The sequence below is a fragment of the Euprymna scolopes genome, chromosome 46, assembly GCF_053919585.1.
Source record: "Euprymna scolopes isolate OS-2025 chromosome 46, ASM5391958v1, whole genome shotgun sequence".
Classification (NCBI taxonomy): Eukaryota; Metazoa; Mollusca; class Cephalopoda; order Sepiida; family Sepiolidae; genus Euprymna; species Euprymna scolopes.
In genome coordinates this window covers 68914516-68936620 of record NC_136527.1, presented here as the reverse complement: position 1 = coordinate 68936620, position 22105 = coordinate 68914516, and the positions used below count along the sequence as shown (strand labels likewise).

Below are 22105 nucleotides of genomic sequence, written 5' to 3'. Positions count from 1 at the left end.
GTTTTGATTCAGTTTAAAACACGTAAAGTAACCATTCGATCAGTCGTATTCGTCATATTGCATGTAATACGATGAAACCTGGAATGGGTGCATAAATTAACAATTCAGGTGGACACAAGTGCGGAAGGAAATATACTCCTCACGGGGACTTCCTATACTCGGACTACTCTCTCTTCGGTACTTGAAGCTTGTTTCCCTACACTTTTCCATCCAAAGAACAAAGTGTTCCCCAGTCAATTATACAGTAGGTAATCCAATTACTCTTTCAATCGATCAACTCGACGAAAGCATATCCGGATCAATTTCATCGCATTTGAAACTTTACAGAAGAATACCACATCGTGCTTCGAGCAAATAATCACCCGATAGTTCATAGGCTTATGAAATGCTACATGAGGGAGGAAATTTAACAGATTTGGATTAAATGCTACCCCAAGGAATAACCCGCAGTGTTCATGAACAAACGAACAGAGTTAACAGTATTGTGTCTGTGCGCAAGAGAACCAGCAAAATTAGACCAAAATGATAAAACAAGGACATTATACGTGCTACCACAAGACACGAATAATGATGGATTACACCCTACTAAAGCTTTATTATCGCAGCTGGTGAATTTCAAAAATGCAATCTAGACGTGAGGACACTTTAGAAGAACGATATGCAATAACATTCTGTTTTTTATACTGGAAAAATATCTTTGGAAACATATAGAATGCTTCAATATGGTTTTGGACCATTTTTCATGAATAGAGCATCAGCTTTTGAGTGGCATAAAAGATCCAAGGAAGGCAGGGAGTCTGTGAAGGATGAGTGGTGTGGAAGGAATAGAGAAAGTCAAAACACTACAGTTGATTGGTTAAAAAATCACGGGTTGATTGGTTAAATAAAAATTACATGGATTGATTGGTTTAATAAAAATTACATGAATTGATTGGTTAAATAAAAATTCATTGATGAAAACAGTTGCATGTCTATGAAGACAATAAGTGCACAGTTTATGTCAGTGTAGGAATTGTACACACAATTCTATTTGAGGAACTGAAGATGATGAAATTTGTGCGGAGTTTGTCCCAAGGGTGTTTTGTCCTTATCACAGACTATTTGACCAAGATGAGCATCAGGACAGTTCATCACCCCCCCCCCGTGCTCCATGTTACTTTTGCTTATTCCCTCATCTCGGGGAAAACCTTTGATGCTGTCGTTATGAGAGAAATGAGGAGATTAAAGAGGCTGTGACGAGGGTCAGTGACACATTCACACGAGAGGGCTTCCATTGGCCTTCCAGAAGTTGTTGGAACGCTACAACTGCATTGCAGACGGAGGAGATTACTTCGAATTGGACAAGGGTTTCATGTGTGTACTATCAATAAAATTTCCCATGCGAAAAAAGTCTGGTAACTTATGTGATTGTTTTCGAACAAAATAAGACGAACAGAACCACAACCTTCGAATGTAGATGGAGATAGTATAGACTGCACGTCTCATATTTAACAGTAATGAATGTGCTGTCAACACAAAGTCAAATTCTTTGGTGATGTCTTCAATGAAAACGCAGCCAATCTCAGGGAACTTCTTTCTAAGAAGTTCCCTGAGGCTGACTATGATTTGATATGCAAGGCAATGCTACACTACGCCAACATCAGTTTGTAGCTGTAGTATTCAGATGTGAACGACTTCGCACATATATTTGCGACTGCTCGTTCGAAGTTGAAAATAATCATTGACTTTTGGAAGGCGTCTATCTAAAGAACCAAACCGCTGCACCTCCACAACTTCAACGAATGCTGTGAAACCTCCAGTAATAGGATATGTTCATCAAATATCGTACAGGCAAAAAGTTGCTACGAGCAGATGGACTATACAGACTCCTCACCAAAAGAACAAAAGAATTACTTTAGACATTAACGTAGACTTCATACGATTTCCTGCTGAGAAATGAATGCACACCCGGAAAGCGAAAAATATCAGAACCTTGCGGAGAACTACGCAAAGACATATAATTGTAGTGGTCTTATAGAAACGAGCTCTCTATAAAGAATGGCATTTTTCGCAAAGGTTACAGGATATAGATCCCTCAATCAATACGACTTGAAGTATTGGTAAAAATATATGAAGGTTACAAAAGAAGCGATAAATCCAAGCTCAGGACGAAAACCTGTTTTCTTGAATTGCATAAATAACGAGAGTGAGAGATAAATGGAACATGAAATCATATGTTAAGAACAGCAGAAATCTTCAACTGACGAATCTCTCATGGCTCATGACATATCAGTGCGACCATGGCAATTATTTAAAATACTTCTTATCCGAAAACTAAAGGGATTTTCTAGTGATAAAGTTATCAACGTGACCAAGCAAATCTTTGCTGAGCAAGGAGTCACAGAAAGGCTTATCAGCAACAATGAGTTACATTTTAGCTATCGATGTTTCAAAGAATTTGCTAAAGAATGGGATTTTAAGCACATCACCTCTTTTCTCAGATTTACAAAATTGAACGCATGAAAAGAGTCATATTAGGCAATCAGGACATAGACGTGAGTATACTATATTTCTGATCGATCCCAGCTCTGGGAGAATTATTATTCCATTCTAAGCTGGTTGACAGTCTCCTCACCAAATGCCTCAACAACAATACTCTGAAGAAGGTAATTAAGGATCTCCTACTCCATAGACAGTTGTTGCAGAGAACGCAGCTCTACCAACATGCAAAAGACCTAATGGACTTATATACAAGACAACTAGTACGAGTAAAATACTAGAGTACGAGAAAATAAATTCCAGCATTTGTCAGACAAGCCTGCAATGAATCAGGATCCAACATTGTTGAAACTACAACAGGATAGTTTTTTTAGTAGAAACCTAAAGTATTTAAAAGAAAGCTGTCAGCAATGCCGATAAGACACAAACATTTATCTATAAAACATCCGCACATCAAACTAAACTTTTACACATTAAATATCAATACAACCTGCCAAACGGCTCAACACACACCGACACAAACACACACACACACACACACACACACACACACACACACACACACACACGCGCATCAACACCCAATCCGAATTAGTCAACAAAGTCAGTCCAGTAATAATACACTAACCGGGACAACTACTTGGTCAGGGCGTGTAATAAAACCTCCCCAAAATATGGTATATAGGAAAGTTATTTATGGTAAAATTATTAGTTAACATTCTAGCTAAAGACATATTGTATGACATGTTAGTCTTCTTTAATACGAGTTATTTGCTCTTGAATAAAACGAGTGCGCGTGCTTTTTGGAAGCGTCTCTTGTTACCTGATTTAATATAATTGTTTGGCATGTTTTTGAGATGCATCCCTTGTAAGCTGCAGATGAATTTGTGTTTTTTCTTGTAATCTTAATAACCCAACCTTTAACATGGTGGTAGCGGTGGGATTAAATAGAAAAAAAATTGTACATAAAAAATTGCGACAGACATAAACAGAGAACAGTTAGGTTGCTCTTTAGTCTTGCAGTTTTTTTTTGTTACTCGTCGCTACCATGCGTCTAATAAAAATGAAGGACGCCATACTCAGTAAGTAAAACCGTATGTCGTCAGTTTCGTTTAAGAAAAAACAAACAAAAAAAAAACAACTTCATACCCGGTGTATAATTTTGATTATTTAGAAATAATAAATACGGTTTTTCATATATATTTTTATGTTCATTCGCTACGTAAATGTCTAAACATTCTTGTAAACATAAACTTTATTCAATTTTATTCTTTAGAAAAAATAATTCATCAGTACGCCAAACACAATTTTATCAATCAAAGTTAGTTTCGTTTAAGAAAAAAAAGAAGCCAACTTCATATCCGGTGTATAATTTTGATTTTTTTTTTAATAATAAACGCGGTTTTTCATATATATTTTATGCTAATTCGCAAGGTAAGTGTCCAAACATTATTGAAAAAATAAACTTTATTCAATTTTTATTTCTTGAAAAAATAATTCATCAGTACGCCACACAGAGATTTATCAAAAAAATTAGTTTTGTTTTACAATCGAAAACATTGACTTACACTGCGTTGTTGGATTTTTAAAATAATATATCGGTTTTAAACATATTTTTTTGTTTATTTGCGAGATAAAAATGTAAAAATACGTTGTTTTTTTTTCTGTAGAAAGTTGTTGTTATGACGGAATGAAATTTAGCGCGTGGCGTACTTTTTGGCGAGCTGGCGTGCCAAAAAAGAATTACCGGTTGAATTGCACTTTTAAGAAACATTTAATCGTAATGAGTAGAAGGGATGTTGCACAGAAAATGACACGTTGGTTCATATATTATTTGAATCAGTGGAAAAGTTGTCCTGAAAAAAACACATATTTTCGGGGACAAATTGTTGGAATATTGCAACGAGGAAACGTCGTTCATTACTTTTATATTTGGTTGTTGATTTGACGATTGGATGAGCGAGAAATCAATATTCGGGCGCTGTTAGATATTTTACCCTTAATTATTCTTCGATAAATGTCGATGATTATATGTAGAATAAAGCGGAGAAGTAAATATGGGCTTTTTGAAATTAAAAATAAAAAACAACATACAAGTAGTTATTAACGCAATACAATATTTAATATGCAACATTGTTGTATTATGTTTTGAGTTAATCATTTTATTTGCAACATTGTTGTATTATGTTTTGAGTTAATCATTTTATTTGCAACATGTTGATTTGATGAATGAATTTTATGATTTAATCAGAAATAGACTAGAAACACAAATTAAAGTCATTTTCATATGTTCAATTAAAAATCAATTTGGTTATTACCCGTCCGTTGGTATTTACTTCTTTACAGCAGTATAAGGATGTGACACAAGGTTGGAAGGTAGACCAGGTTAAGGTAGAGAAAAAAAAAACGATGAAAACTCTAGTCTTTTAAAATTGTCTGGGCCGCTATGTCGGCATTCTATGGTCGGGGAGTCTCAGGCAGTTGGCAATAGATTTACTTAACTCGAAACGGAAGGCAATGCCTGGGATGATGGAGCCCCTAGAACTGCACAGGAAAAGGCCATGCTCCAGTTAACAGGGAACAAGCGGTCTCAATAATGAAGCAGAAGTTGATAGAGAGACGAATTAGAAAATTGTATTTTGAACCAGTTGAGCATGCGCCGACTATTCCAATATAAACTCGATGAGATTCACTTAATCATGCCATTCACAGCAAGCAAAACCGGCGAAGTGCCCACCACACAAGAAAATCGGAAAAGATAAAAGTAAGTATAATATTATTTGAATTGGTTTAACATTTTGTAAATATGTTTTATTATCTTTTCAAAACTATCACATTTTATTTTATTATTGTGAAATTTGACGTTTTTAACAAGTATGAAATTAATTTTTTGATTTAATTTTAATAATCATATTTTATCAATTGTTGAATTATGTATTAATTGAATAAGTTTTCTGCCGTTTTAAAGAAATAAAACTTTCTCAGTACATAAAGGCCATTCCGCTTTGCATGTTTCAGTTGCTTTTTTAATAGAATTATTATTTAGATCACATTCTGAACACAGGGTCCCGTCTTTCTCGTGTTCAATATTTTACTCTAAGCCAAATAGAATTAATGTTTGAATAGCAAATGTCGGTAATTAGGATTAACGTTTAATACTAAAATTAAACATAATTTCAATATTTTAGAATAATTAAATGATGTTCAAAATCTGATAAAGGGTATACGTAAACACATGAAATAAAGATTCTTAACTTTTCTAATGTGTAATTTATAATCAAACCAGTTATTTTATTCGAATGTAAAAAGAAAGGAAAATCTGATACAAGTAAAACTAATATTTATTCTACAATAATTATAAAACGAATAACAATAATTTAACCATTTGAAATTACTTTATAGACAACCCATTAAAAAAAGTTAACGTTTAAAATTATTGCATTTTGAATTTGTTTCTAACGAATTTAAAAATGACACATAATGAATTGATAAAATGAAACCTGGTCAAATGCAAAGATGGAAATATATATATATATATATATATATATATATTTACAAGCAAGAGAAATTTTTAGATTATATTTTCTTCCACAAAAGTGAAATTCTACTTTTTTTTTTAATTTTATTTTTGCAATTCCGTCTTAATACAACAAAAAACTTGGAGATAAACTACCAACAATTATTTTGAAGCGGAAGGTCAATTTGGCATAAAACTTTAACGTAAAATAATCACACATGTCCGAACCATTATTTAATCAAATATCGGTTTTAGGATATAAATCAGATTGTTTTTATTAATAAAGATAATTTGTGTGCTTCTGGTAAAGGCGGTAAAAAGTCCCTTAAATTAATGTCTGACTTGTATTTCTCATGAAGAAATAAAAAAAAAAAATAACTTTTCCATATAAAATCATTACATGTCGTTCAAACTTTATCTGGTCGGAATGTGGTTGACCATCTTCCAAATAAGTTATGTATAATGCTTGTCTCTAACTTATTCACCCAAAAATTAATAAGTCTGTTGATATAAAATAACACTATTATTTCTCTAGTGTATGGTTTGTTCAGTAATTGAACCACTGACCAAATGTAATAAAACATCGCCATTTTTTATTTTCCATATATATATATATATATATATATATATATATATATATATATTCGTTGCTAAAACTTTTACTTCCCACCTTTACATGATAACTGTTATCGCATTTAAAATTTTCGCAAATATTTTCCCAGATAATAATGAATGTAATTCTTTATGTTATAAGTTGTGGCCATTGTTGTACGCGTTAAAAATATGCTCGTGATTACGCATGCAAAAATATCCTATAAGGAATTACATTGATTAATATCCGGAAAACTATTTGTTTTCATCATACCCGAAAATCGTCTTTTAAAAGGTGATTATTATGCTGGAAAGTAAAAATTTACCATTGTTTCCTTTGCTATAGCATAACTTTTAACTATTGATTATAATCGTTGTTGTGCAATTCTAAAACACGCTATTGTCATTCAAAATTACTTAAGTCCATGAAACACTCAACAAACTAATATATTGTCTTACCTTTTTCTTTTTTTTTCTTTTTACAAAAAAACAAAAACTTAAAATGCGTGTCTCTTCTATGTTCTTGTATAGCACAATTTTTATTTACAACTTTATATTATTTCAATTGAATTCGAAAAATGCAAATGGTGTCGTACTAAGAAAATGTATGATTTATTTTGCCTTTAATTTGTTTGCCACTTAAAATTCAATCTTTTTATAACTCTGTGATATGTAATATGATTATTTAATTTGCTTTAAAAATAATCAATTGAAATAAAAATGTTTTAGCTTAGTTCAAATCTAATTTATTTAATCCTTATAGTTTTTTATATAAAATATGATGGGTTTACTACGGACTGTTTCACAAACTCAACACATATTAATATTATTACAGTCTCAATCTTAACCTTATTAAAAATGAACAATATTTCAAAAAAGAACAAGTGAAGCATGCATGGTCCCATGTGAGTGCATAGTGAACGAGGCATAAAAAAGTTCAGAATTTCCCCCCCCCCTCATCACCACCATTTAGCCCCAAGAGACCCAATGGGACGTCAAATCCTGGTGAAAATAATGAAAGGATGCAGTTTTAGGTTATAACATGTAAATTTGAGTTCTGCACCATGCAAAAAAAAAAAAATAATAATAATAATAATAAAATAGAGAAATGATTTTAAGTCCATCATCCCCACCCCCATTTAGCCCAAAAAGTCCCCAAGGCCTTAACATATTTCAATTTGAGTTCAGCACAATGCAAAACTGCTAAATAGACATACACAGAATTTTGAACAAATATGGTAAAATAGTCCCAAAAATGGAGTGTTTTTATTAGCTCTAAAAGAGCCTCTGGGACACCTAAGAGTTATCGCGGAGTACAGGCAAACAAAATTATATATAAATCAGAAAGTTTTATAAAAATACAAGGCATCAATTATTTTTATTTTTTATTTTTTTTTAATAAGCACAAGTGTCAATTTTAGCCATTTTAACCCTAAAGGTACCCTAGGGAGGCAACCGGAGTTTTCCCAGAAAATCCGATCTGTTACTTTTTTTACTCATATCATGTTTAATGTTTGTGCAAAATTTAAAAAATTACAACGCATAGTTATTGAGAAAATTGCACACGAATGGACAAGGGTGAATTTACAGATCCACCCTCCTTTTGTCGGAAACCAAAAAATTACGACGAGAATTAAAAAACTGAATTCATTTTAACAAACAATAATTATTCATATCATTGGAATTATTTTCTCATCTTGGTTATTATAATCACGATGTTTAGGCCGATTTAACCTCCGGCCTTATTTAAGAAAATCTTTCTGAATGCAATGAAACTAATAAGTGAACTCGAAAAAATATACGGATTTCGGGCTAGCCCCTTTATTTATTTAACGAGAGTAGATTGTCCTTATTCCATCAGCCATAACCTGGTAGAAGTTCTACTTTAGCGTTATTCTTAGTGAATATCGCTTATACAAGAAGTGTTACAAATGTAATGCCTCCTATTTTTTATTTTATCCGAATGGATCAGAGGGGGATTGCAAATTGGCTGTTTAAAATAGAAGATGAAAATAACTTGCCTTACCACTAACGTTAAGTTGGAATGGCAACCACCATCCCAAAGCGAAATCATAGAGTAAATACATTTTTACTTATATTTTTCAGGAATTAGGTTCCATAACAATTTAGCGTCCATCGACAATATTTTCGTTCAAGTAGTAAAGAAAGTAAGAAATAACAAAGTTTGAAATGATTTAAAAAAAAAAAAAAAAAAAGGCAAGATACTTAAACACAGTTTCTGAACGTTGAATATATACAGGTCGGTATATCGTCTTTTTTACAATCGATCAACCGTTAACTCTTTACTACTTACTTTGATCTCAGTAAAAAGAAAATCGATTTTTTTCGAATATTTGGAAAAAGCGGGCTAAACTCTCTACCCCCTTATTTTACATAGTGACAAAATTAAATAAAAAATATGAACTTTTTTTTTTTTTAAATATCTTACAGCCATTTACTACTGTTTATTTTGTTTACATGTAACTTTTCCGTGGAAAACAATTATAAAAAAGTAACATTGCTGTAAAAGTACAAATCTTTCGAAATTAACTGAATTTACTTATTATAATTAAGTTTATAATTAATAACTAACATTAGATTGGATTAGTTTCCTTTTAATGTTTGAACATGTCGGTTTATTATTTTGCAAAAAAAATTACTTTTCGGTTAGTTTTACTTTTGAAACAAAATGTAATATTAAAACATTTGTTTCGTTGTCAAAATTTACAACATGAATAAATGTTACGAAAACTTTGTATATTGTATTGTTTTACTATGTACGACTAAAAATAATGTACGATCATTGTGCGACTAAATTGCCACTGCTGCTGATTAAAGCAACTTAAACGCAGGAAATCAACAGTCTCCGTCAGCGTAAAATCGTAAAACAAGCTTGTAATAAACAAAACGAATTACTCAGAAGTTCCGAGGGATTTTTTTTTTTTTTTTTTTTTTTTTGCAAATATATTTAAGGCTATGCCTTTTAAAGAAAACTCCTGACTTTTATTAAATATTCCCTCTTACACGAGCCATAAGTTCGTCAGCACAAAAAAATGTTATTAAAACAAACAATAAAACAACAGTCGCGAATATTTTTTGCAAATTCTGCAAGGCAGAGTCGCGATTATTTTTGCAAATTCTGAAAAATTGAGATTTTTTTTTCAACCCAGTGGATATCACTTTTTTTTTTTTTTTTTAAATCTTTGTAAAATAAAAGATTATTTCTTTATTGTTTAAATAGAAAGAGAACGAATTTAGTCAGTCACAACTTTCAGCCGAGAGTTTTTTGTTTGTTTTAAATTTAATTTTTCAAGTGAACATTTTTTTTAATTTGAATTTCGTAACACAATAGCAATGTTACATTAGAAAAGTAGAATAAATCCCTGAAGATTAGAGAAATGTTTCCAATTCCGTGTGCCTCATTTGGGAAAACTAGTTTTCCCCACATTAAACATTGTCTAACTGCTCTTGTGGGGAGAAAAGTAAATAAATATTAAAAAAAAAAATTTCAGTTTTTTGGCGGGGGATTTTTTAATATAATACTAGCATGGGTGCCCGGCGTTGCCCGGGTGTTTTGAGCAAAACAAAAAAAAAAAAGTGGTAGTAAGAAGGCAAGCTCGAACCCGTACCGCGAAGGAGGAAAAGAACGTGAAAAAAGTCACGTCTTTGCTGGTACGACCACCTCTAAACCGGAAGTGACGATTTTTATTAAATATTCCCTCTTATACGAGCAATATTTTAAGTTCGTCAGCGCAAAAAAAATGTTATTAAAACAAACAATAAAACGACTTATTTACAGTCGTGATTATTTTTGACAAATTCTTAAAGATTTTTTTTTTCAATCCAGTGGATCACTTTTTTTAAAAATCATTTTAAAATAAACAAGTTTAATTCTTTATTATTGAAAAAAAAAAGAAAACGAATTTAGTCAGTCACAACATTGAGCCGAGAGATTTTTTAAAATTTTATTTTGCAAGTGACCTTTTTTTAAATTTTAATTTCGTAACACAATAGCAATGTAACAAACACTAGAAAATATATTTTTTTTAAGTAGAATAAATCCCTGAAGATTGAAGCAGCATTTTCAATCCCGTGTGCCTCTTTTTAGAAATTAGTTTTCCCCACATTTAAAACATTAGTGTCTAATAGATACGGGCAATTAATGGCTGCTTAGTGCTTCGGTAGGTTTTCGTATGGTTTTAACGTCGGTTAATCATAATATTTTAATTTTTCGAGTAATTTTTTATCGTATTTGAAAAATTATAGTTTAAAGTTAATTTCTCAAAGAAAAAAAAGTGTGAAATAATAAGATACATGGAATAATAAAAAGAAAAATATAAGTTTTCTGGAATTATTTTCAAGTTAAGTATTCAATTAAAGTCTTAAGATAATGAATTAATACAATAAATGTACTTAACTTTTGCAAAAAAAAGTAATAATTATCCAAAAATGTATCACCGGTAGGAACGAAACTTGTTCATCGTATCCAAAACGCTCTAGCGGCAAAAAATTCAAATATGGATGGAAGGACAAATTAAACATGATTTATGACTTTATTTAACATTATTTCGGCATACCGAGCGACTTTTTTCCTTTTTTTTTTTTTTTTTTTTTTTTTTTTTTTTTTTTTTTTTTTTTTTTAGTCGAAGGCCCTCCTTCCTTCACTTAAAAATGCATAACAGTTAATTAAATTCATTAATTATTCTATTGACAACTTATTCTTTAAAAAAAAAAGGGTTGCACCATTATTTATTAATATTATTACAGAATGGTTAAGAAAACAATTTATAATCATTGAAAAAATTACACACTAAAAAACTAAAGACTTACATTAAAATTTATCATAATGTTTACGTGAAATTTAAAGTTGAAGACAAACAGGCGGGTAGTTGAATAGAGGAGGAGGAGGGTGGGCAAAACAGACTGGTTTTCTTTTCAACTCTGCGCATCCGTACTTACCGACATGGAACGTTCGTATAGTTTTTGCCATTTTTATTTAAATTATTTTTCTATGTTCTTGTTTTTTCAATTTAATTTTTCTACTTTATTTTCCAATATTATATGAACATTATCTTACGTTCATGATTATACGTTCTTGCGTGCAATGGAATTATTAGACTCTTACATGTAAAGATTGCAGTAAAAATGTAAACGTAAAAAAAAGTAGAAATAATTTTCGCAATTATTATAATTTTTAGGGGAAATATTAAACAATGCTTAATTCAATGATAATATTGGTAGTTCGAGAAATTAATTCTTCTTCGAGTTACATCGAATCCATTAATACGGACTTCAGGTGTTTTTTCATAATGTTCCTGTAAGAATTTTTTTTTATTTTATTGTTACAAATTATGATGCTTTATTTAGATTTTTAAAAAATAATAATAAATTCTTGCTTTTTTATTTACTACTGAAAACCGTGACTTTAGTAAAGGTATTTTTTGTTTAAACAAAATAATAGATTTCCACTAAGATTTTAAAATAATAATTAGTTCCTTATATTCCGCGATCATTATTTGATAATTACTGAAAATTCCATTAAAATTGGTTAATTTCCTGATTTTTAGTGAATTTTTCACTAAAGGGAGGGGTCCAAATGTTTATACATTTTGAGCATCGGCATTCATTTTGCCCGTACCTTGTGTCATACTGCTCTCGTGCGGAGGAAAGTAAATAACTATTTCAAATAATTAATTTCAGTTTTTTTTTTCTTTTTTTTTTTTTTTTAAATAATATTGAATATAATTCCGTTTCATGATAACGCAACTCGGATTCGTTTCTCAAAAAAAAAAAAAAAAAAAAAGAAAACAAAAGTGCTTTGCTTGTCCAACCTGCAAATGGTGTTTATTCCGAAATTCGTGGGGAAGTTGAAACTGAGAAAATTCCTTCCGGAATTGCCACTCCACCCTCCCCATGTTAAGATCGGCTTACGGAATAAACATCCTTTGCAGCTTCGACAAGCAGCGCGCATCCCTTCCACCAAAGCAGAGAAAATCATTTTTTTTTTTAAATTTATATTATCGACTAATGCGATTTTATTTTTTTTAATTAAACTGGAGTAAAAATGTTCAAACCAAATCTTAAATAAACCGAAGTGACTTTTTTTTTAACTTCGAATTTTTTTTTTTTTTTAACACACACTATATTCTAAAACTTTGAAACGAACATTTATAACAAAATTTGAAATCTCTCGCAACACAAATAAGTATATTTCTATTTTGTTTACTTTTTGGTTTAATAGAAAATATTTAAAAAAAAAAAAAAAAAAAAAAAAAACGAATAAAAGTAGCACCCAGAATTTGAAAAAATAATATTTTAAAAAAAAATGTGAATATTGTTTACATGAATCTAAAATATATTTGAACAAAAATAATCTCTTGATTGAAATTTGTGAGTAAATTCATTTTATTTTTAATTTTTACGATATCTTGCGCTGACGAATCCAATAGCAAGTTCGTGTTAAAGTTGTTTTAATAGCAAAACATCAGCAGGAGCAAAAAATCGTACATAATTAGTTGTACCATTTAAGTAACAACCTTATGTACCTATTTACTATGCCTCCCCACGGGACAGAGTTAGACACCAAGGTCGTTTTTTAACGTGACCATCAAAACTTGGTTCGACTAATTGCTCGATTCGGCTGCTGCTGATTCAATTTCTATATTATATATTTCTATATGACAAACAGCAGGAGCAATCGGTCATACAGTGATCAGAAATAATTTGATCGTACATATTTAGTAAAACCGTTTATATTGTATTGTTTTATTTTTTATTAATCTTTTTTTTTTTTTTTTTTTTTAGCCTTTATTTAAAATCTACGGAGGATAAAGCCTTGCTCGTCAGAATTTTTCTTTGCTTAACATAGTAAATACTTACTTTTAAATATGGAGGGTGGTAATGTTCTGACTTGGTTAAGAGACGTATTTTATTAAAGTGCCATCCAGTCAAAGGGTTTGTAGTAATGTAAACGTACGATTGTATTTTCTACCGAACAAAAAAAAAAAAAAAAAAAAAAAACGCACATAATTTATCTTTTAAAAATAAATTATCGTAAAATGCACACACATCACCATTTGCTTTGATATTAGACCGAAAAATGTGACTTTAACGTTATGTTCACATGCGAAACAGATACTTTCTTCTAAATATTAAAATGATTATGCAAAATTTAAAGAGTTTTCACACATAATCACCTAAAACCTTCGACCTTCTTCAGGTTTATCTTGTCGAATTCTTGAATGTTTTGTTGAATTCTGGAATTTGGATGGAATTTCGAACAGAACCTTTATTTATTTCACGGCGGCAGCACGCTCGTGCCCTTCCAGTCATGACTTTATATAGGTCTAAGTAATTGGCAATTGTATTTTTAATATTAATAATAATTAATTAAACTAATAAATTAAAATAATAGTAATAATAATTAATTAAACCTTCACCTTTCATAGAATATCACTTTCCTAATTGATTTATCCAAATACTCTAAGCACTTCACCATGGGTCATTGGGACAGTTCTAGTACGAATTATGGGAGCCTTAAACCTATTTTTTTTTCTAGTAAATATCACTATTTATTACTAACTAGCATGGGTTCCCGGCGTTGTCCCGATGTGTTTGGAGGTGTGTATTGAGCAAAAAAAAAAAAAAAAATGGTAGTAGGAAGGCAGGCTCGAACCCGTACTACGAAGAAAAAAACGTAAAAAAAAAAGTGACGTATTAGCTGTTACGATCACCGCCAAACCGGAAGTGACGTAGGTTTAAATTAAGGCTAGACAATCGAAAAGAGGGGATGGCTTTCGAAAATATCGGCGAAAAAAAGGGATCTCTCTCTGTAGAAAAGTGCCCAGTTGAGGATGAAGAAATTAATGTTTTTAGCCAATTTTTCGGTATTTATCGTCAGAATGGTCGACCTTCAAAACGATACTGATTTTGTGAAAACCCATCGCCGCTGTCGAAAGTTTTAGGCAGACATGCAAACATACATACATAGATTTATATATTGGTAGCTTAAATTTTCGACCCAAACCGATTACAAAGCTTGCCCTATCTCTGAATACCCTTTATGTAAAATTTCAAATGTTTAGACCAGAAATTGGCTGAGTAATTTGGTAGAGACCGAAGCGGTCAATTTTTTATAACGTTGATCCCTATTATGACCCTCTATTATTTTGGGCTCAAATCAAGTTATTAAGTAAAATCCATGTCCAAGGAACTTACATCTAAAATTTCAAGTGTTTAGACCCAGAATTGGCGGAGGAGTTTGGTACAGTTTTCAAAGGTCGAATCGTTAAACTTTGACCACTTAACAAATTTCTAGCCAAAAACCAATTACAAAGATTTTCCTAAATCTCAATACCCTGTATATAAAATTTCGAGTATATAGACTGAAAATTGACAGTTATTGTGTAGGGAAATGTACACACAGACAGACACAAACACACACACACAGACACGTTCACTTTTATAGATATATAGATTATTATTAATATATATATATATAAACTTCAAAAATATGTAAACCATATGACATCAGGACAGTATTCGGGAGTAATTCAACTCTACGGAAACAGTTTGTTAGAATCAAGCGCCCTCCCCTACAGAAAAAAAAATCATGACAGAAGAATTGTGGAGAGTAAGACGACTCGAAGAAGCAGCGCATATGCTGAGAGACAACCACTTAATAAGTAGATTTAACATAGAATTTAATATAATAATTTTTTAAAAAAGTATTCCTTTACTGGCTACAAACGTGCAACCAGTTGTTTATAAGGCGAGCCTGCTTTCCACTGCGCCACGAAAACTGAATTGCAGCAATCTCTTGTTTGTATTCTATTTAAACCAATAAATGACGTGTTAATAGAATGAGGTCAATCCGTCATGTTGTTTTAATCTCTCTTTCCCCCTCTCTCTCCCCCCCTCTCTCTCTCTCTCCCCCCCTCTCTCTCTCCCCCCCCCCCTCTCTCTCTCTCTCTCTCTCTCTCTCTCCCCATACGATGATTTAATCCCAGAGAAACAAAGGAAAGAACAAAGCAAACTGTTAGGTTGCGAATGGCAGACATTAATGTAGCGTAGTGTTCGTTAATTAAAGGGAATGTAATCATTCCAATAATCCATGAATATTGGAGTGGGTAGTGTTAGCCAATCAAAATGTGAGAATCAAGTATGGGGAGACATTAGTATTTTTATTTTAGACGAAGGGAAGGTAAATGCTGTGTGTAATAGGTAATAGATCAATTACGTAGGAAGGGGTCCTTATTTAATCCCCTGTGAGTATACATACGCGCTGTAAGTGGATGAAGGCGGTAATACTTAGCAAATAGGGGTAAAATGACAACTAGTTCCTCTGTAGATTATGATGATGATGGCGCTCAGTGAATTAAATTTAATGCTTTAATATTACGAATTAATGTGTCTAGAATGTCGTGCATGAGTCATTACCTCATTTAACTATTGCACGACTCGTGCAATAGTTAAATGAGGTAATGACTAATAACGCAAACCTAATAAATTTGCATGTGCCACCTGATGTTCTAAACCTACGATATTTTAGTCCAGGGAAAAAACTACGCCTTTTTTATTATGTAGAGATGTATAGAGATTATATTGGATTTAATATATAGTAATGATTTTAAATTTAAAAAAAAATGACTCGTGTGTCTCCACTGAGAATCGAAACCAAACGTTCAGCTTACGATTTAATTTTTCCTCTTACGTTAATGCCCGAGCTATGAAAACATGTTTGCTGAAATGCTATAAAATTAAACATGAAACAATAGCTATTACGTTCCGCATGTATACTCTTAATGCCGTCGTTCGACCGACCCTTTACAAATTACATTTTATTTTTAATTTTCACACTTTTACACTGATTTTCTCCGGCTCAAACACAAATATAAAGTTCCGCATGGGTTCGAATACCCTTTATTACTAGTTACCTATCTGTAGACCAAAAGCTGACAGGGGTTAGGTAGGCATTCTTTTAAAAACAAATACATATACGCATACATAAATAATATATATATATATATATATATATATGAGGTTTGTGTTTAGTATAACCTTTTTATGCAAATATTACGCAAGTATAAATCATGTAGAATATCTGCATGAATATAATTACACGTAATAGTTAACTAAAGATGATTTTTCTAATAGAAAACCAGAGAAACAAATAAAATGAATATTAAAAATATGCAAATTAGATCTTTTGCAGATGAATGCAATTCCACGATCCGTATATAACAAAGTTGTATTATCTTTTTAAATAAACAAAAAAGGATTTTTAATATGAATATCATTACACAAAACTCAAATTTATAGGCGTATAGATATGTAACTTGGAAATAGTTTAAAGGTCCATAAATTCATATTAGATCAGTCCATAAAGAAATATAAAAGGTTTAAAGGTTCATAAATTCATATTAGATCAGTCCATAAAGAAATAAAAAGGTTTAAAGGTTCATAAATTCATATTAGATCAGTCCATAAAGAAATAAAAAGGTTTAAAGGTTCATAAATTCATATTAGATCAGTCCATAAAGAAATATAAAAGGTTTAAAGGTTCATAAATGCAAATTAGATCGGTCCATAAGGATTTGTGGCGTAATGGTTAAAGTACTTTGAACATCAATTGTAAAAGTGATCTTCTCCTTCAGGTTATAGCTTTGATTCTCAGCTGTTCCGAAGTTTTATATCCTCTGTCCAACCATGGCTGGCAGGGCTGGAACATAATACCAGCTGAAGTAAATAAAGGTTTCCGTTCGAAATTCCGTCCAATTGCAGAGTTCGACAGAAACATTCCCGAGTTCGACAAGATACACATGAAAAGGTCAGTTACATCGACGAAAACGTTGGGAAAATGATTCTTAAGATGAGAACATTAGTTTGATGAAAGCAAATAATACAAATAACCAATGTTCACGTCAATCAAATAAGAAACGAAATTTGTGTTAATCTCTATAAACAGATTATTCTATTGAATTTTTTTGTTATAATCGATAACATGTTTGTTTAAAAGTTCATACAATTATTTGTTTTTTTTTTAATATTATGTATTGGAATGAACTCACTATTATTTGTTAGTTTTAAACGTTATACTTATTGGTATTTATTGAATCAGTTAAGATATTGAATTGGGATAGAATTTATTATATAATCCATTACTATTTATTAAATAATTTAGAAAAAGTTATGGAATATCTCCTTACATAAGATAGTTTTATAAAAGTCATTAATATCCATTTTACTGCCATCCATTATAATATTTTACTACAATTGGAATTCTTATTATACATACTGCTTCCAACTTTTGTTTAATGATATATATATATATATCTATATATATATATATATATATATATATATATATATATTAATTATAAAACATGTGTAAAACATTAGCTTTTCCTAAAATGTGCAAAAATTTAATTTGAAAACAACAGGATTTCCTTAATCTATAACTTATTTTTTTAATTAATTTCCAAAGATTTTACAGTATTTTTGTTAAAAAATAATTTAAATCAAATCAAATTGAACACAGATTTCTTTTGGTTTCCTTACATTAATGAATCACAACATAAAAAGCGTAAAAGTAAATAACGTTTCCGATGGGCTATATTTATTTTGCTTTTCAAATTAATTGTACATTTTTATATTTTTACAAATTCATAAAATTATTGAAATCCGTTTTTAATTGATGTTTAAAAATGGGAAAATATACATTTGTAATATTTTATTAACAAAACTTCTATTTCTTTACAGGTCCATGGATGAACAACAAAGGATTTTTTTAATTATAATCAGAATAAAACAGTGTCTTTGTTTTTAAGAGAAAACAATTTTCTGAACAAACGCCTTTACAAAAAATACAAATAACCCCTCGATAGAAACGTACGATTCAGAGGTGTATACCTCACTATTTGAATAATTGTCACACGTCAACAAATAATAGAAAAGGCACAATTTGTAAAGTTTAAAACATTTAGATTTTTTTTTAAATATGCACATGCCAGGAAACTCTGGAGTGAATCATTTCCCATGTGAAATGTGTAATTTATCATTTTCCAAGCAATCCGATTTGATAATCCATAAGATAACACACACATTTGAGAAACGTTTTGTTTGTCAAGTTTGTAATTCTGAATTTGCATCACAAGCTATATTAACGATACACATACGGACACACACGGGGGAAAAACCCTTTACTTGTGGAGTGTGTTGCACTGCATTTTCACGCAAATACACTCTACAAAGCCACATGCGGAGACATACGGGTGAAAAACCTTATTTTTGTGACGAGTGTCACACTGCATTTTCACACAACACATCTTTACAAAACCACATACGGACACACACTGGCGAAAAACCTTTTGTTTGTGACGAGTGTCACACTGCATTTTCACACAACACATCTTTACAAAACCACATACGGACACACACTGGCGAAAAACCTTTTACTTGTAAAGTGTGTCCCTCTGCATTTTCACAGCCATCCGGTTTAAAAAGCCACATGCGGACACACACGGGTGAAAAACCTTTTGTTTGCAACGAGTGTCACACTGCATTTCCATGCAACGCATCTTTACAAAACCACATACGGAGACACACGGGTGAAAAACCTTTTGTTTGTGAAGTGTGTACCTCAGCCTTTTCAGTAAAATCAAGTTTAAAAAGGCACATGAAGAGACACGTTGGTGATACACGTTTACAAATAGTTTAAACACTCGCATACAGATGAACATTGGACATGGTTTTATGGCATAATACAAATAATGTAGCAACCCTAGTTTAAGTCCAAATATCAATATACCAAACTTTCATGTACGGCATCAACTGGGCCCATGAAAACAATTTCCAAACTAACCTGGTTAAAAATGTGCAGGAGAAAGTATTTCACACAAGAGGACGGTTAGAATAAGCTGAAATATTTCAGTTGGAGTTTCTAAAAACGGGTTAATGTCTGCATCCGAATGGATGCCTCATCTTCATCAATATATATATATATATATATATATATAAATTAATTTAAAAAGACATTAACTTTAATGGACAAACATTTACTTGTTAATTTGTCTCTTATTTATATCCATATAAATGTCCGAATACTCTTATATAATCTGAAATATTTCCACGGGCGGACGAGCATATTAAATAAATCTGTTTAACATTTATATAAACAGCTATAAAAATTTGAGTTTGGTTTTTCAGAATTATAGGAAAATGTCTGATAAATATTATTCTACAAAACGACTTAAATGTCTTGTATAAAAAATAGTCGTATATTTTTTTTATATTTCAGTCATATTTTAAATATTTTATATAGTTGATAATAAAATACAGAATTTACCCAATTTTAATTCAACATTTCTAAAAATATAATGTACGAATCTATCATTTTATAATGATCACAAATGAATTGCACATTTCAATTTTCTGTCATTTGTTAATTATAATTTCCTATAATTATCTTTTAAGGGAAATGTTTTCATGAATGTTTACGTTATTTTTTATTTGTGAGTTATTGTTTGACAACAATAATATTCAGTCTTATTTAGTGGCTTAAGCAACTCTGCAAAACAAAAACAAAAAAACGTCAAAATATTTTATTTTCTTATTGAAATAAAAGCGTTCGCGTCGCAATTCCTGTTAATTAATTATTATTATCTGCGAATTCTACCCAACATTTGAAACTGAGACATGTCCAAAATATCGGAATGCGAGTAGCATACGCGTCCAGATTTTCGAGAGAAGCCTTACATCCTCTAATGCCAGTATTGACAATAATATTTTAAAATAACTAAAACTCTACAAACTGTACCATTGTAATATTCTTCTTCCTTCAATTTCCTCACGTTGATGTAAAACATCTGGCCATCATATGAAGACTCGTCAACTCATTTAAAATCACATTAAAATGGATCAGGATAAAATTATCGTATCGTCAAAACCATGTAAATTATACTGATTTCATTACTGGAATTATCATATCATTCTACAATTTAGTTTCTGCAAACCTTGTTATCCTAATAATATCACTATCTTAAAAGCCGAACATTGTGATCATATACTTCAACATTTGTGCAAAAAATACCCTAATATCTCCAAATCATAAAACGCAAAAGATGCATATGTAAATCCATCGCCAAAGATGTAACACGGTACCATTGGCATCGTTGTTTATTCTGTAATAACCCCAGTCTGTCCCATTCGGAATATGATTTAACATTGATGAAAGTAAATACCACAAATAACATTTTATTGCAGTTATTACACAATGAAAAAAACATTTCAGCTAACAACCACTCGCTAAACATCGAGCTACATCAGCCGTTCTTATTTGTAGACTTCAATATAAGCGCCACTTCCTAAAAGACTAAGATTGTGTTAATATGTAATTAACCACATTTTAAAAACTTAAATAGACAAATTGCAGGGTGGCTTTTAACTGTGCTTTCAATAGAAAGTCTTGGATTTATTAACGATTGAGAAACAATCGAAAAATATAGTGTTTATTGTATTTGCCATTGTTGTATCCGACTAAAATAAACACTCAGAGTAACGACCTCTGACGTCGCTTTCTTTATTATAAGGTTGTAACGTACACACGTGTTTTCTTTTCCGTCAAGTTTACAAACACAATATGGTGTCAGAAACGATATTAAAAAGACGAGACACTACACATCGAAGCGTTTAAAATCATAAGAACCATACCAATATTGTATGTATGAAAAAACATGGCGCTTAATAAAGCTGCTATTACATACTAACTCCGTGTTGTCTTCACTCTGATATTAACCCGTGGACGTAACATGGTAGCAGCGGTGGGATAGAATTAATGACATCCAAGGAGACCGACAAATCATCAAAGAACGTGTAAGCAGTATTACTTTTGGTTTTAACTTCTGCTATGTTTTTCTTTTATTAGTCGGTCGCTCCAGTAATGGCGCCTCGTGGTCCCGGCAGTCTGTTATTTTTACGATCGTTATTATTGATATCGAGTTGCTGTCGCAAGTGATTCTTGCCAAAACTTTTTTTCCTGCCTCTTTGCATTGATTAACGTTCAAATCAAAACACTTCTGCTTGACGGCGATGTCCGCCGAAGAGAATATGACTGCTGCAAATGATACCGTGTCATTGACTAACGATATGTCCGGCTTACACATAAGGCCACCAGAGCGACTCGTATTTAATGGGAATAAGGCAGAATCGTGAAAAATATTCCATAAACGATGGTCCAACTACTGGTTATTGACACGTCTGGACCATAAACCAGGAGAAATTCAGGTTGCCCTTCTAGAGAACTGTTTGGGCGATGACGCCATGAAAATATACCAGGGCATGCAGTTCGACACCTCGGAGACTGAGCGCACTGTAGATGACATACTACAAGCTCTGGAGGAGTATTCCGTCGGAATCCTCAACGAAACATATGAGAGATGTGCGTTCCGTCAGAGGAAACAGGGTGAGGGAGAGGCTTTCGACAAGTTCTACAATGATTTAAGGATACTGTCGAAGACTTGC

General features: G+C 31.5%; 1 long non-coding RNA gene across 1 annotated transcript; it reads left to right on the top strand.

The window, feature by feature from the left end:
• The first annotated feature begins 5184 nt into the window (after window positions 1-5184).
• On the top strand, window positions 5185-20255 carry LOC145270692 (uncharacterized). The gene is made up of 2 exons (XR_013865517.1): window positions 5185-5242; window positions 18347-20255. It is a non-coding gene; the product is annotated as an uncharacterized LOC145270692 (long non-coding RNA).
• Window positions 20256-22105: the final 1850 nt, after the last annotated feature.